Here is a 17,667-nt window from a genome sequence, read left to right on the forward strand (position 1 = left end):
TCACCTGTTACCCCAAGAGAGGGAGCGCCAGCGTCCCCGGATGGAGTCCTACTGTAGGGAGGAAGGGAGTGGGATGACCTGAGAAAATTTACTTGGGGGAGGCAGTTCAAGTGGAGGGCTCCTGGAGACCAGGGTTCTACCCGGGTTCTGCCACTGACTTTGGGCAGGGCTCTGCCCCTCCTGATTCCAGCCTTTCTGGGGCACAGTGACTGTGTGGGACCAGGTCATCTGGGCAGTCTGGGATGTTTCAGGCTGAGAGGTCAATGGGATTCTTCAAGGTCTCTCCCCCTTCACTGGATCTTTATCTGGACTAGTTTGTAGTCCTAGCTTTCCCTCAACTCCAGCCTTCCGAGGAAGCTACTATGATCTTGAGTTAACCCACTCTCCAATGTTTAGGAAGCTGGTAAGACTGGGTGGCCCTAGATGGGGTGCATATTCCTGCTTGGGGTGCAGTATATAGACTGCAAGCTTGGGTTCTCCTTACAACTCTGGGGCTCACCTTGGGGAAATCCTTGCCTCTCAGTTTCCTCCTTTGCAGAGGGGATGCTGAAGGGAGGTGGTGAGAGAGTAAACCTCTACATCCAAAACACCCAGGAAGCTGGTTCTATAGATCCAAGTCTGGAGCTGGTCCTTAAGAGCACAGGCTGGTTCTACAGTTTCCTGGTTGTGTGACTTATCCTCTCCGAGGCTTCATGTCATACTCTATGAAACTGGGATGATGCTGACCTCAGAGGGTGCCTAAGAATTCACTGATGGCATAGAATGCTTTAGTCTAGTGCCAGACTCACAGTTGAAATGCTCAGTAAATAGTCCCTATGATTACTGATGATAAAACTGTAATTATTGTATTAGAGATTCTTTCAGGCTTTTCTGAATTCTACCCTTTCCAATAATTTCAGAGCTAGTCACTGAACAAAACTGATTGCTGATGGTCTAGTAACATAATTCACGAGGCCTAGCCTGTTCTAAATTCCCTGGCAAATTCCCGAGGGAAACAGGCCCCGGGAGGATGTAAAAGACTGCCTGATAACAGATTTGACACTGTGACTCAACTGTCTCTGTGCAGAATGCTGTCTGCCAGGGACTTGAAGTAATGTGGACAACCCACCTGGCTCAGAATCCATGAACCCCAAGTGGGCATTCAAGGGGTCAGGTTGAGGATATGAAGTCCTAAGAAAATGTAGCGACTCAACAGATGATGAAGCAATGTGATTGTATGAACACTGCCCTCACCGGGGCCTATTGCATCAAGGAAAGTTGCTTCAGGTATAGGCAGGGAGCGGGGCTCTGAGCCCTTCTGGAGGAGTCAGTCACTCTAGGCAGAGGAGTCCCAGCTGAGTCAGTAGATGGACAAGGTCTCCATTCCTTTTTCTCCAGGGCTCTTCTTCATCCTTGTGATGGAGGCATGGTGTTTGGAGGCAGGTTGGGTGGCAGAGTTTTAGATATATATATATATATATATATTTTTTAATTTTTATTTACTTATTGGCTGTGCTGCACATGGGTTTTCTCTCGTTTTGGCGAGTGGGGCTACTCTCTAGTTGTAGTGTGCAGCTTCTTACTGCGGTGGCTTCTCTTGCTGCAAAGCACAGGCTCTGGAGCATGGGCTCAGGAGTTGCGGCACCTGGGCTTGGTTGCTCTACAGCATGTGGGATCATCCCAGACCAGGGATGAAACCAGTGTCCCCTGCACTGCAAGGCAGATTCTTAACCACGGGATCACCAGGAAAGCCTCTGGCAGGGTTTTTAACAGAGGAAAGCAGGGCATGGCAGATGGCCAGGGTGTTGGCTGGGACAGGGGGCCTCTAAGACATGTCCCTCAAGCCTCACTCCTCATTACGTGAAAAAGGCTGCGAAAGTTGCTGCCCTCTCTGGACTTCCCTTTTTCCCATTTGTAGACCAGGGAAGAGACTGCCTGCACCTCAGCTGCAGACAAGATCCAGCCTATCTGAAGATCTCTCTGGGCCTTCATTTCCTGATCTGGAAACTCAAGCAAAGATATCAGTCTGGGTGGTTGCAGGAACTAGAAACCTACTCTGTCTGGTGTAAGCAAAACAGAGCTATGTTAGAAGGATGGAGGGCAGCCCTGGGGATCTCAGGATGCAGGCCCAATCCTGAAGCATTGGTGCCATCCCCCCACAGATGCTACCACAGCACCGCCCCTGGGCAGGATGTGGGATACTAGCATCAGGACCATGGCTGCCTCTGAAGCCAGAGGTGCTGTGGCCGCTTTGTCACCAGGATGAATTGTTCTTATGGTCTTGGCTTTCTTATGTTACCAGATTCTAATTCACAGACAAGAATGGGATGTCTGATTGGAAGTGCCTGGACCACGTATTCTGTCAAAGCTGCAAGGGAGGCTGGGAAAAGGTATTTTCAGTTCCTCTAGTGGGAGGTGGACCCTGCCTCATAGGAAGGGCATGTCTGATGCTGTTGGCCAAGAGTGACCAGTGCCCACTTCAGATAATGATGGACTCGTTATGAAACTGCTGTGAGATGACGCACACGGGCCCTCAGCTCTGAGCCTGGCATGGAGGGAACACATTATCCTAGGTCGCTGAAAGTCATATCACACTGCCAATCTACAGTGTCAGGCAAGGATGCTCCTACATCCTTCAGTCTTTGATTTTTCAGCAGGTGAAAGACACAAGGACCTTGAGGACAGTATGGCTCGCTGCCCTTCCAGATGCAGAGGCAGCTCTGGTCCTGCTGCCAGGAGGACAGGTGACTGTGTTTTTCCATTGTGGTGATGAATTGGGCTGAGTCACCATCCCTCTCCAGTCCCCTCGTGACCATGACTGGGAGCAAGTGAAAAGAACCAGCAGGTGGGGTCAGGGGTGCAGAGGAGCCTGGGGCCATGGAAGCTTCCTCTCTTAGCAAGGGGAGGGTGAGCAGAAATGGTCCCCCCCAACACACACAACTAACCCTCCCTACTCAGTCATCATGAGTCAGATGGCCTCAGGGAGAGAAGAGAGGATCCTTTCTCTTCTTTTACAGGCTTGGCTGAGTGCCTCTTTGGTGCCAAGATCTGTGCTGAGTGCACTGGAGAAACCAGAGCAGATCAGGCACTGACCTTGACTTTCAGGTTTGTGCACCAATGGAGGAAGCCAGCTCAGAGTCCCATAATCTGGGTTCTGAGCAGACTCTGCTGACATGTGCAGTTGAGGTTCCTGTGCAGTACAGTGGGGGCCTGGAGGGGTCAGCAAGGGCTTCATGGAGGAAGAGGCATCTGAGCCTGCAGAGAGGCAGAAGGTCAGAGGATGGAGATAGAAGAGGGGGTGATTGGGAGAGATGATCCCTGAATCCATCCATCCATCCAACACTGGGTCAGCCAGGCCCCGTGATAAGCTCAGGGAGGCACAGAGCTGAGCGTGCTGCAGCCTTGCCCTCTATCAGGAGCTCCTGGATTGACGTGGAAAAGGCTGGGTGTGCATGAGCAGATGATAAGGAAGCTGAAATGAGCAAGTGGGCAGCGGTGAGTGCCTGCTCTCAGGCACTCTGGAATTTCACCAGCCACCAGATTATCTGCTTCCTGCTCCTGGGCCACCCTGGACTACTCACTGGCTATGTCGCCACCTCCTTTTCCCCATAACATGGAAAGACCCCCATCTCCCCCAGCAGGGTCCACCCTTTGCTCTCCAGGAAACTCCAGACACCCTACTCTGTCCTCCCCCATCCCAGAGGACAGCAGAGCACCCACCAGTTCCCTCTGAGAGTGCTCTCCATCTCCCCTGGAAGCTTTACCAGACATATGCAGCCCCAGTATATGCCGAGTCCAGCAAAGGGGTGATCTGATAATACATCTTTAAAATTCCAAAAGTCATCTATGCTCAATGCAGAACACTCAGTGCAGAGGAAAAAATTAAAACCACTCATAATTCCATTGCCTAAAGATGACCAGCGTTCACATGTTAACACTGGGGAGGGGTGGGGAGGGGTGGGGAGGGGTGCGTCCTTCAGCACTTTGTGTTTTTTCTCCAAGGAATCATACCGCATATATTTTTGCCACTCTATCTTTTTTCACTTGCCAGTATATCATGAACATTGACCCTGATAAAATTACTCTTCTGCAATGCAATTATAAGAGCTACACTGTCTTTATTGTGTGAAGTGAAGTGAAAGTCGCTCAGTCATGTCTGACTCTTTGTGACCCCAGGGACTACACAGTCCATGGAATTCTCCAGGCCAGAATACTGGAGTGGGTAGCCTTTCCCTTCTCCAGGGGATCTTCCCAACCCAGGGATCAAACCCAGTCTCCCGCATTGCAGGTGGATTCTTTACCGCCTGAGCCACAAGGGAAGCCCATTACTGTGTGGGTGCTGCATTATTTTCTGAGCTAGTCCCACAGTATTGGGCATGTAGGAATGCTTCCAATTTTTCAGTTAGAAACATTGTTGCTAGTAATTTATGCCAAGATGCTACTTTGCTCACATCTCTTGGATGACCTCCTAAGGCCACCCTGCAGCCTCCTTTTGCTTGGCTACTTGACCTCTGCCCTCTCTGACCTCTGCCAAGGTCAGCCCTTCTATCCTTGACAGGAGACCTGTATTGTGGTGCCCTGATTGGCTTTGTACCTATGCAGGTTCATTCGGGGATCCTCCGGGAAAAGTGAGTGATTATCCCACCTTCCCAATTGTGCTAATTTCATTTTAAAGCCTAATTTTTTTTTGATCTTGTACTTGTAAGCTGTTACCAATGGGGGAAACTGAGCTAAGGGTACACAAGACCTCTCTGTAATTCTTTTCTTTTTTTTGGCAACTTCCTGTAAATCTATCATTACTTCAAATAAAACTTTAAAAAAAAACAAACAGAAGTTCAGGTAGTCCTGGAGGGATCTATTTGGCCCCAGTTTCAGGAACTAATGTTTTTAAGTCTACACTTTGTCACAAGGACCAGAAATAAGAGTTCCCTGCTTTAGTTTCCCCTGAAGGGTGGGAAACACCCCAGGGAAAGACAGCTCTCCTGGTGGGTGGTGGGTGGCTCTCCAAGCTTTCCTGGATCCTAACTCTGCTGCTGGCCTCAATCATGAGCTTCAGGGGCCTGATCAACCCTGCTTGCAGTGGGAAGGGAGAACAAAGAGGGCAGGGAGGAGGCACAGCTTCCCCCACGGATCCCAGGGAACTCCTGGGTAAACAGCAATTTGCAGCAAGCAGACAGAAAGCTAAAACTTGCTCTTTGGAGGACAGCTAAGCCATTCTCCTTCCAAAGAGGACAGACAAGTCTGGAGAAGCCTCTGTCCTGAAGTTCTGGAGAGAATGGCCCACTTTCTACAGGGTGATTGTCCCGACCCCACCCCAGACCTGAGCTAAAGCCGTAGGATGAGCTGGGGTGCCACGCCCCACACCTGGGTTAGCCCCTAGGCTGAGCCGCCCTGGGCATTCTGCCCTCCTCCAGTGCTCCCACAGTGTCCTCGGCACCATGATAACAGGGTTGGGTGGAGTCAGAGGTTCTAACCAAGTTCCCAGAAAATAGAAACTGAGGAACTGACACAGGATGCTGTGCGGAGGGTTCCCAAGACGACCCTCGAGCTTGATTTACTAGAAGGACTCACGGAACTCAGAAACGTCACTTCCCTCATAGTTACCGTTTACTGCAGTGAAAGGACTCAGGTCAAATCCCTAAAGAGAGAGAGGTGCATGAGCAGAGTCTGGGAGACTCCAGGCACAAGCTTCCAGGCGTCCTTCTCAGAGGAGTCACACACAGGCACGGTCAATGCTTCCAGCACTGGTGTGTCACATCACAAGTGGCGTATCAACCAGAGGTGCGCGCCTGAGCCCCGGGGCGCAGGGTTTTAATTGGTGCACACAGCACCAAGTGACTGACCTGAGCTACTCGGGGCCCCAGAAGTGAAACTGACACAGTGTGGCCCAGGGCCACACAGGCTTTCCCCAGAGGTCACACTGTGAGCATTCACTGTCTGATCAGACCCTGCAGTGTGGCCCAAGGCCTTAGACACACAGGAACACTCCTGTCAGGCATCCAGACCACCAAGAGCCAGTCCTTTTGTGGGAAAGAACAGGATTTGAGCACCCAAGCCTGCGGAGTTAACCCCTTACGGCATTGATGACAATCACTTATTTTGCCACTTACATATGCAAACTGTCATCTGTTTTCACTGTGATTTCATACAAGGAAGGAGGCTTAACTGCAAGAAGGTAGTCTGGACATCCTGGCATGATAGGGGCTAGCGCTCCCCAAGAGAAGATAAGTGGAATCCACATGGTTAGTTTTGCAGATGAGAGAAGGGCCAGGAGCCACGAGTGTGCATCAGGAATCTGATATACATGCTATTCTATATCCACACAGTTTTGTCCCCAGTCAAGGAACAGATGAACTGGGAAGCTCCCCCTGGCTCTGTGTGAGCTTGGGTCAGATGTCCCTATTCTTGGAGAAGAACAGGCTCTGCTGAGGGTGGGAGGGCTCAGTCTGGGACCCTCCCTGAAGTGTCCAAGCCAATTTGTCCTTTCTTATCTGGAGCCTTGCTGGTGTTACAGCTTATCCTGGGAAAGAAAGGAGCCGGTTCTTTCTAACAGTCCCTGCCCTGGCCCTTAGCCCAGACTCCAGGCACCCCTAGGTCAACTCTAGGGTAGACCAGATCTTCTATCCATCTCCTTACAGTCCAGCCTTCATGCATGGAGCTGAGCCATCAAAGCCTAGGCTGTTGGCCTGAGCAGGCCTTGAGATGGGGAGTCAGACAGCCTTTGGTAAGATCACAAACCTGCAGAGTTTCCTCCTCTCTCAAACAGGTCTAACAAATAGCAGTAAGGAGTCAAGAGTTGCTGACTAAAGAGCCCTCAGCCCAGGGCGTAGCTGGGGCCCATTGACTAGTAGCTCTTAGGACAATGAATTTTGTGGTCCCAGGCACAAGATATGGGGGCGGGTGGGATCCCTGTGATGAGAACAGTGGGTGCAATGACACATCCCGCCACCTCGGAGCTGGGTGTTTATAAGCCAGGGGTCCCTATGGTTTCTGGACTTTGGGAGTAGGAACACAGCTCATGTACACAGCAGGAAGAGATCTGATGGGCTGTTGGGGCATCATGAGGATGGAGAGGCCTGCTCACCCCAGGGCCTTTGCACATGCATTCTGTCTGCCCAGGGACCCCTTCCTTCCACTTCCTAAACTTCCCTGGGCTAATCCTGCTCATCCCTGGGGGATGTCAATTTAGACTTCACCTGGTTCCCTTCCTCTGTGCTCCCATCATATCACATTCTCAATAATAATACCACTAATCATCGTCTACCATTTAGGAAGCCCTTACTGTGTGCCAGGTACAGTGCTAAAGGCATTACCTACATATAGTATCTCATTTGATTCTCCCAACATTTTGAGAGATAGATACATCTCTTGGTTTTTTGATTTTACAAATGAAAAAACAGGTTCAGAGAAGTGAAGTCATTGGCTTCACTGTATAATGGATGTCTGTGTGCCAGCCCATCTCTTCCCTGGACTATGAGCTTCCCAAGGGCAGGGCTTGTGTCTTGTTGGTGCTTGAGCCTCAGCACCCAGCACTGGGCTACTTAGGATGGGCTCAGTAGGTGGGAGTCACCACCAGTATTTGTTGAATACATGAGTGATTGAGTGAATGCTTGCAAAGTACTGATGCAGTGCTTGGCACACCATGGATGATCTGTGGTTAGCAGAAAAATGCCTTCCCTCAAATACATCCGTGTCCTCCTCCCTGGAGCCCGTGAATATGTTACATGACTTGGCATAGGGGAATGAAGGTTGCAGATGAAATGAAGTTGCTAATCTGCTGCCTTGATAGTAGAGAGATTATCCTGGATTATCTGGGGGGACCCAATATAATCACATGGGACCTTAAAAGTGGGAGAGGGAGGCAGGAGGGAACCAGAGACACGGCAGCATGAGGACTTGGCTTGACCGCATTGCTACCTTTGAAGATGCAGGAAAGGGCCACGTGCCAAGGAAAGCAGATGGTCGCCAGAAGCTGGAAAAAGCAAGGAAATGGATTCTCCTCTAGAGCCTCCAATAGGAATGCAGCCCTGCCAACATCTTGCTTTTAGCCCTGGGAGATCCATTCCACATTTCAGGCCTCCAAACCTGTAATAAAATTGGTGTGATTTTTAAGCCACTAATATGGTAATTTTTCACACCAGCAATAAAAACCAGTATGGTGCCCAGTGCCTGACACTGAGGATCACACTTAGTGGTCACTTATTAAATGACTTGAGCTGAATTGGATTATTACTGTATGTACTTCACTATCAGGAAAGATAGACAAGAAAAAAGGATTTTTGTATACTTTGGATATATTGCATCAGAGGCCTATTGGAAAAGATCCTGATGCTGGGAAAGATCAAGGGCAGGAGGAGGTGGTGGTGGCAGAGGATGAAATGGTTGGATGGTATCACCAACTCGATGTATATAAGTTTGAGCAAGCTCTAGGAGATGGTGAAGGACAGGGAAGCCTGGTGTGCTGAGTCCATGGGATTGCAGAGTCAGACACGACTTAGCAACTGAACAACAACAAGAATGTGGGTTACAGTTTGATCCTGAGACCAAGCCATTGGCTCTGCAGGCTGAGTGGAGGAGGGGTCACAGAGAAGGACATGAAGGGTTTTCTAGGGGAAGGGAGCCCCAGAGTGTGAGTGAGCAGTGCTGCCGGCCAGTAAAGCCAGCATCCTGGACAACTGCCCATGGCCTGAGGACTGAGGGTGTCATCTCCGGGTGCCCACCTGCTGCTTCCGTAAGCAGAAGGGATGCCACGCACTGGATCTTTTCCTCTGCAGGCAGGTCCCGACTTCACCAACTCTTCACCAGCTCAGGCTGCTATAACACAATACCATAACTGGGTGGCTTAATAAACAGATCTAGAGGCTGGAAGTCTGAAATCAGAATGCCAGGATGGTCAGGTCCTGGCAAGGACCCTCTTCTGGGTGGCAAATAGCTGTTTTCTCACTGTGTCCTCACGTGGGGAGGTGGGGGTGGAGTAGAGAGAGCCCTCTGGGATCCTTTCATAAGTGTGCTAATCCCATTTATGAACACCCCACCCTCATAACCTTGCCACCTCCCAAAGGCCACCAACTCTTAATACCATTGCATTGGCTGGAGGCCTTAGGACTTCAATATATGAATTTGGGGGACACAACCATTCCATCTATAACCAGCCTCACTGTGTAAGTCCCAGGATGATGCCAATTCACCGGAGGGGGGGCGGGAAACAGCCAGCTCTTATGTCCTTCTCTGCTGTGCTGAGCATCCTTCACCCACTCAGCCCTCATAGCAACTCCATGTGATGGGTGCCATCATTATCCCCGTTTTACCAATCAGGAAACTGAAGCCTAGAAGGGTAAAGTCAGGGCCAGAAATTGGGGCTGAACGAAGGCAGGGGGGCTCCAGGGTCTCTGCTCCTCCCCACTGGGCTCTACTGTCTCTGGATGGAATGATGATTCTAAGAGCAATAACGCCGCCTAACATTTGGACCCTACCTTTCTGTTCTCAGTCATCCTCTTCCTGTTGTCTCTTGTCCTCCTCCCAGTGGCCAGGCATATGATGAGTGCCCCTGGCTTAGGTTTGGGGAAACAGAGCCCATGAGAGGGAGGTCACGGCCTCCCTCAACTCAAAGCCAGGGTGGGATTCCTTCCTGGGTCCCTTGGCTCCAAAGCCAGAGTCTCTCCTACCAGCTGCCCCCCGCCTCACCCGATGCATTATTTATGGCCCATTACTTACCTCCTGCAGTCGCCCAGATGCTGCCTGCCAGGGCTGTGACCTCGCTGCGTCCCCTGGAGAGGACCAAGGGCAGCTCTCTCTCTCTCATCCTCTCTCCTTGCTCTCCTCCTCTTTTGCAGCCTCTTTGGGTCTCGGCAGGCTCCTGGGGTGTGGCACAGCTGGTCCCCTCTTCCCACCCAGGAGAGCAATTTCCTCTTTGCCCAGCCGGTCGATGCTTTCACCTAGCTCTTGGCTTTTTGAACAAAGCATCGGCAGCCAACACAGTCCAGGCTCACCATCCCCTTATCACAGCCCCAGCTTGAGTCGCCAGTGTGTGTGTGCATAGGTGGATGTTGTGTGTATGCGTGTCATGAGAGGAGGGCATGAGTGTATGTTCTGTATGGGGTGGGCAAGGGGCATGGGTTTAAGTGCTCACAGTTGAACACATTTCAGTTGCCCCTTCTGGGTCTTGAAGGCACAAGCAAAGTCAACATGGGGACTGGGTAACGGTGCTTTGGTGAAGCATCAAGGTTGGGAACAGAACTCCCCAGGGCCCCTGGAGCCCACAGCCTTAGAGCTATGTGACCTTGAACAAGTTGCTTAATCTCTCTGTGCCTTATTTGCTTTCTCCTCAGTGGCACCCCCCTCCAGTACTCTTGCCTGGAAAATCCCATGGATGGAAGAGCCTGTTAGGTTGCAGTCCATGGGGTCGCTAAGAGTCGGACACGACTGAGCAACTTCACTTCACTTTAGAGGAGCTACCCCATGCTCAAGGTCAGGGGCAGCAGCTGAGAGGAGTTACCCCACATCCAAGGAGAGTGGCTGCATGGGTGCAGGAGGGCTGAGAGGAGCTGCTCCATGTTCAAGGTCAGTAGGGGTGGCCATGAGGAGATACCCCTCGTCCAAGGTAAGGAGCAGCGGCTGCACTTTGCTGGAGCAGCTGTGAAGAGATACCCCAAGTCCAAGGTAAGAGAAACCCAAGTAAGACAGTAGGTGTTGTGAGAGGGCATCAGAGGGCAGACACACTGAAACCATAATCACAGAAAACTAGTAAATCTAATCACTAGGACCACAGCCTTGTCTAACTCAATGAAACTAAGCCATGCCACGTGGGGCCACCCAAGAAGGACGGGTCATGGTGGAGAGGTCCGACAGAATGTGGTCCACTGGAGAAGGGAATGGCAAACCACTTCAGTATTCTTGCCTTGAGAACCCCATGAACAGTGTGAAAAGGCAAAATGATAGGATGCTGAAAGAGGAACTCCCCAGGTCAGTAGGTGCCCAATATGCTACAGGAGATCAGTGGAGAAATAACTCCAGAAAGAAAGAAGAGATGGAGCCAAAGGAAAAACAATACCCAGTTGTGGATGTGACTGGTGATAAAAGCAAAGTCCGATGCTGTAAAGAGCAATATTGCATAGGAACTTGGAATGTTAGGTCCATGAATCAAGGCAAATTGGAAGTGGTCAAACAGGAGATGGCAAGAGTGAATGTCGACATTCTAGGAATCAGCGAACTGAAATGGACTGGAATGGGTGAATTTAACTCAGATGACCATTATATCTACTACTGTGGGCAGGAATCCCTTAGAAGAAATGGAGTGGCCATCATGATCATCAAAAGAGTCTGAAATGCAGTACTTGGATGCAATCTCAAAAATGACAAAATGATCTCTTTTCATTTCCAAGGCAAACCATTCAATATCATAGTAATCTAAGCCTATGCCCCAACCAGTAACGCTGAAGAAGCTGAAGTTGAATGGTTCTATGAAGACCTACAAGACCTTTTAGAACTAACACCCAAAAAAGATGTCCTTTTCATTATAGGGGACTGGAATGCGAAAGTAGGAAGTCAAGAAACATCTGGGGCAACAGGCAAATTTAGCCTTGGAATACAGAATGAAGCACGGCAAAGGCTAATAGAGTTTTGCCAAGAGAACGCACTGGTCATAGCAAACACCCTCTTCTAATAACACAAGAGAAGACTCTATACATGGACATCACCAGATGGTCAACACTGAAATCAGATTGATTATATTCTTTGCAGCCAAAGATGGAGAAGCTCTATACAGTCAGCAAAAACAAGACTAGGAGCTGACTGTGGCTCAGATCATGAACTCCTTATTGCCAAATTGAGACTACATTGAAGAAAGTAGGGAAAACCACTAGACCGTTCAGGTATGAACTTAATCAAATCCCTTATGATTATACAGTGGAAGTGAGAAATAGATTTAAGGGACTAGATCTGATAGAAAAAGTGCCTGATGAACTATGGATGGAAGTTTGTGACATTGTACAGGAGACAGGGATCAAGACCATCCCCATGGAAAAGAAATGCAAAAAAGCAAAATGGCTGTCTGGGGAGGCCTTACAAATAGCTGTGAAAAGAAGAGAAGCGAAAAGCAAAGGAGAAAAGGAAGGATATAAGCATCTGAATGCAGAGTTCCAAAGAATAGCAAGGAGAGATAAGAAAGCCTTCCTCAGCAATCAATGCAAAGAAATAGAGGGAAACAACAGAATGGGAAAGACTAGAGATCTCTTCAAGAAAACTAGACATACCAAGGGAACATTTCATGCAAAGATGGGCTCGATAAAGGACAGAAATGGTATGGACCTAACAGAAGCAGAAGCTATTAAGAAGAGGTGGCAAGAATACACAGAAGAACTGTACAAAAAAGATCTTCATGACCCAGATAATCACGATGGTGTGATCACTCACCTAGACCCAGACATCCTGGAATGTAAAGTCAAGTGGACCTTAGAAAGCATCACTACGAACAAAGCTAGTGGAGGTAGTAGAATTCCAGTTGAGCTATTTCAAATCCTGAAAGATGGTCCTGTGAAAGTGCTGCACTCAGTATGCCAGCAAATTTGGAAAACTCAGCAGTGGCCACAGGACTGGAAAAGGTCAGTTTTCATTCCAATCCCGAAGAAAGGCAATGACAAAGAATGCTCAAACTACTGCACAATTGCCCTCATCTCACATGCTAGTAAAGTAATGCTCAAAATTCTCCAAGCCAGGCTTCAGCAATATGTGAACCGTGAACTTCCAGATGTTCAAACTGGTTTTAGAAAAGGCAGAGGAACCAGAGATCAAATTGCCAACATCCGCTGGATCGTCGGAAAAGCAAGAGAGTTCCAGAAAAACATCTATTTCTGCTTTATTGACTATGCCAAAAGTCTTTGACTGTGTGGATCACAATAAACTGTGGAAAATTCTGAAAGAGATGGGAATACCAGACCACCTGACCTGCCTCTTGAGAAACCTATATGCAGGTCAGGAAGCAACAGTTAGAACTGGACATGGAACAACAGACTGGGTCCAAATAGGAAAGGGAGTACGTCAAGGCTGTATATTGTCACCCTGCTTATTTAAGTTCTATGCAGAGTACATCATGAGAAACTCTGGGCTGGAAGAAGCACAATCTGGAATCAAGATTGCCGGGAGAAACATCAATAACCTCAGATATGCAGATGACACCACCCTTATGGCAGAAAGTGAAGAGGAACTAAAAAGCCTCTTGATGAAAGTGAAAGAGGAGAGTGAAAAAGTTGGCTTAAAGCTCAACATTCAGAAAACGAAGATCATGGCATCTGGTCCCATCACTTCATGGGAAATAGATGGGGAAACAGTGGAAACAGTGTCAGACTTTATTTTTTTGGGCTCCAAAATCACTGCAGATGGTGATTGCAGCCATGAAATTAAAAGACGCTTACTCCTTGGAAGGAAAGTTATGACCAACCTAGATAGCATATTTAAAAGCAGAGACATTACTTTGCCAATAAAGGTCTGTCTAGTCAGGCTATAGTTTTTCCTGTGGTCATGTATGGATGTGAGAGTTGGACTGTGAAGAAAGCTGAGCGCCGAAGAATTGATGCTTTTGAACTGTGGTGTTAGAGAAGACTCTTGAGAGTCCCTTGGACTGCAAGGAGATCCAACCAGTCCATCCTAAAGGAGATCAGTCCTGGGTGTTCATTGGAAGGAATGATGCTAAAGCTGAAACTCCAATACTTTGGCCACCTCATGCAAAGAGTTGACTCATTGGAAAAGACTCTGATGCTGGGAGGGATTGGGGGCAGGAGGAGAAGGGGACGACAGAGGATGAGATGGCTGGATGGCATCACTAACTCAATGGACATGAGTTTGAGTGAACTCCGGGAGTTGGTGATGGTCAGGGAGGCCTGGCGTGCTGCAATTCATGGGGTTGCAAAGAGTTGGGCACGACTGAGCGACTGAACTGAACTTACTTCCTTGAGTGGAAGATTAGATGAGGCAATCAGTACAGGGCCTGAGGGATGGCTGATAAACATCTTTTGACCAGGTGCCCTATCTTGCCTCCCTCTAAGCAGGGAAGGACAAGTTTTTTCTGGCCATGCTATGCATGTGGGATCTTAGTTCCCTGACCAAGGATTGAACTCTCACCCTCTCCAGTGGAAGCGTGGAGTCTTAGCCACTGGACTACCAGGGAAGTCCCAGAAGGACAAGTCTGGATCACAAACTCTTGAGAGGAAGGGCACTTGGGGAGGGGGAAGTGAGAGGCTAGAGGTCTGCAGACCCAAATGGTCGGTGTCTAGGCAACAGCTGAGTCACCTTCATTTCAGTTTCCATGTCTGTAAAATGGGCAACGACTAAAGTTAATAGTTGCTTAATGTCCTGCCTGGCATCAGGGAATTCTGGAGAATAAGAATGAAAACTCCAGGAAATTACACAAAACAAATCACTCCTTGGACTGAGCGTTCTCCGTCCTCCTCAGAATTTAAGGCTTTGGCACATGTTCTCACATAAAACCAGATTGCGGCATTTCTGCTTCTCCTCCATGCTTTTAAGTGCTCACAACGAATCATCCAGGTCCTGAGTGACTCGTTGAAGATCTCAGAATCATCTGGAGACCCTGTGACCCACAAAGCCCCTGAGCCTTGACCCCAGGACCCTGGTGAGGAAGGCTCAGAGGCACCAAAGACTCTGTGTCTTTAATGAGCTTCCTTGATTCCAAAGCAGGTGGCTGACTGTGAGAAATGAGAGGGCACGCACCCTGCCAGGAGCCATTCCAGACGCCCTTGCAATGAGTCCTTCCAGAATCCTGCCTTCTAGTTCCTGGTCCTTCATCCTAGGACCCTGAAAATGGAACCAGTGGGCTCCTCCAAGCTCTCCTCCACACACCCGTCTCCAGATCCACCTTCCAGCTTTGGGTCCCGCTGTCATCTCCCACTTGCAGTGAATATACCCGATTCCCTATGCCTGGAGTTAATTATTTCAAAAAGACATTCGGAAACTTGGCTCTGTTGGGTCTAACATGTTCCCTTTTGCTAATTTAATATTTCTGTCTTTCAAAATTGAATGTGCTTTTGAAACATGTTCACTGGACTGTCATTTCATTACCCTTCAGCTATCTCCCCACTGCTGTTTTTCTCTTTGAATCCATGCTCACACCAACTCTGTGGATCTCAGAGGGGAGACCTGTGTTTTGTAACTGGGGCACCTGCTTCCCAAAGGTCAGGTCTTGACTGTCTGTGTGCCCTGGCTCAGCAACTGGGCGGAAGGACAGAAGGACTTCTAGATTTTTCATGAAATCATGAAAAGAAAAATCTAAAGTACTGGATCATTTTTAAAAGAGGCAGTGTGGGTTCTTACTGGTGCATTCTGTTCACCAAATGCGAAGAATGATTATTTCTGGGTAGCGGATTTTAAGGGACTTTCTAGTTTTGTCTTTACCTGTCTACATCTGTTTTACTACCCATTATTTTTAATTTACAAAAGCACATATAATTTTAATAATAAAATGAGAATAAAGTTAGTATCGTTAAAAATAATATGCATTCAAGAAGAAGAAACTGATCCTTCTGGCAGAATGTCAAGGCAAGTCTGGCTTTTATGAATCTGTGAAGTGAACTTTTATAAACTTGTCAAATGACTTTTCATGAATTTGTTAAAGTCACTCCAAGAGGCAGACCTCTCTCCGAAAATAAGTAGAACTCTGCACAAAAAGAGAAAACAAGACCCAGGTTAACGCTTATATTCATACATTTGTGTGTTTGTGTGTGTTTTAAAAAGATGGGATGGGATTTGAGTTTTTAAAATGTTAACTTTATCGTTTGTTATATCTTAGACACCACTTTTCTTTACCCTTGGGCATAATTTGACTTAAATTTGTAGATCAACTGAAGGATAGATATGTTTCTACGCTTTCATTTAGCAATTGTGAATTGAGGGCTTCCCTGGTGGCTCAGTGGTAAAGATGCTGCTTTGCAATGCAGGGGATGCAGGTTCAATCCCTGGCCTAGGAAGATCCCACATGCTGCGGGACAACTAAGCCCATGAGCGGCAACTGCCGAGCCTGGGTGCCATAGAGCCTGTGATCCACAAGAGAAGTGACCACAGTGAGAGCCATGCGCACCCCAACTAGAGAGTAGCCCCCACTCGCCACAACTAGAGAAAGCCTCCATGCAGCAACAAAGACTCAGTGCAGCCATAAAGAAATAAAAATAAATAAATTTTAAAAAATAAAATCTTAAAAAAAAGAGAGCATCCCTTAAACGAATTGAGTTTTGCTCAGTGTCAGACAGTGTTCTAGGCTCACAGGAATCGGGAAGAACATGGATGGATCCCCGGCCTTGAGCAGCCCCTGATCTGGGGGAGGCAGTGGTGTCCACACTCACACAGTTGGGTATGTGCTCTGGGAGGACACTGGGGAAGCCCAGGAGAGGCCGTTCTTTTCTCTGAGAAAAATCAAGGAAGGCTTCTCAGAGGAGGTAACTGACACAGACATTTTCCTGGAGGAGCAGGTGACATTCCAGAAGGAGAAGGAAGACATTTCAGGCAGAGAGAGGAGGAGGTACAAAGTTTCCTTCGGGTGGTGGTTGTGGAAAAGCTAGAATTGTGTTTGTGAAATAGCAAGCTACTGGCTGTGCCCACAATTTAGGGTATATAGTGTGTGTACGTATATGTGTTTGCTGGACGTTGAAGAGTCTTGAATGATGAGCTAAGCATTTTATCTGGTTGGGGATGGGGAACTATGAAAAGGTCTTAAACAGAAGTGGCATGATTGTATTAGCCTCTTAAACTGGCAGGTCGATGGTATATCTGTGAAAGTCCATGTAGGTGACAGAAACCACATCAAACATTTGAACGGAGAGAATTTAATGTAAGTAATTACCTAAGTTGAAATGGGAAGTCTACACTTTATGACATAATAATTACTGGAAAGGGCGTGTCTACACATAATAAATACTGGAAAGGAGGTGGAGAAAAGAGAACTCTCCTACACGGCTGATGGGAATATAAATCAGTGCCATGGGCACTATGGAAAACAGTCTAGAGGTTCCTCTAAAAGCTAAAAATAGAGTTACCACATGATCCAGCAATCCCACTCCTGGGCATATATCCAGAAAAGATGAAAACTCTAATTCAGAAAGATTCATGCACTCCAGTGTTCACAGCAGCACTGTGCACAAGAGCCAAGACATGGAAACAGCTGAAATATCCATGAATATGAATGGATGAAGAAGATGTGGACACACACATACACACAATGGAATATTACTCAGCCATCAAAAGAATAGAATATTGCCATTTGCAGCAACATGATATATCTAGAGAATAGCATAATAAGTGAAGTTGGGCAGAGAGGTAATTTTTGCAATATTATAACATTAAATAAACATTTACATGAAATATTACAATAAATATGAGACCACAGGATACTGTAAACATAACTTTTATATGCACTAGGAAACTAAAAAAGTCATGTGACTCACTTTACAGCAATATTCACTTCACTGCAGTGGTTTGGAACTGAATTCATAACATCCTTGAGCTATGCCGGTATCTCCTGAGATATAGACGATATACATGATGATTTTGAGTGAATACCCTAATAAATAATTAAAGAGCAGTAAATCTCATGGTAAGTCTTTCCTTTCCGTGCTTAGTGTACAAAGAGGAAGTCTCTATTAGGTGCCAGGTGTCTTTAACACCTCTCCAGTTCTTGCTAATCCT

This window comes from Bos indicus x Bos taurus, chromosome 18, assembly GCF_003369695.1.
Source record: "Bos indicus x Bos taurus breed Angus x Brahman F1 hybrid chromosome 18, Bos_hybrid_MaternalHap_v2.0, whole genome shotgun sequence".
Classification (NCBI taxonomy): domain Eukaryota; kingdom Metazoa; phylum Chordata; class Mammalia; order Artiodactyla; family Bovidae; genus Bos; species Bos indicus x Bos taurus.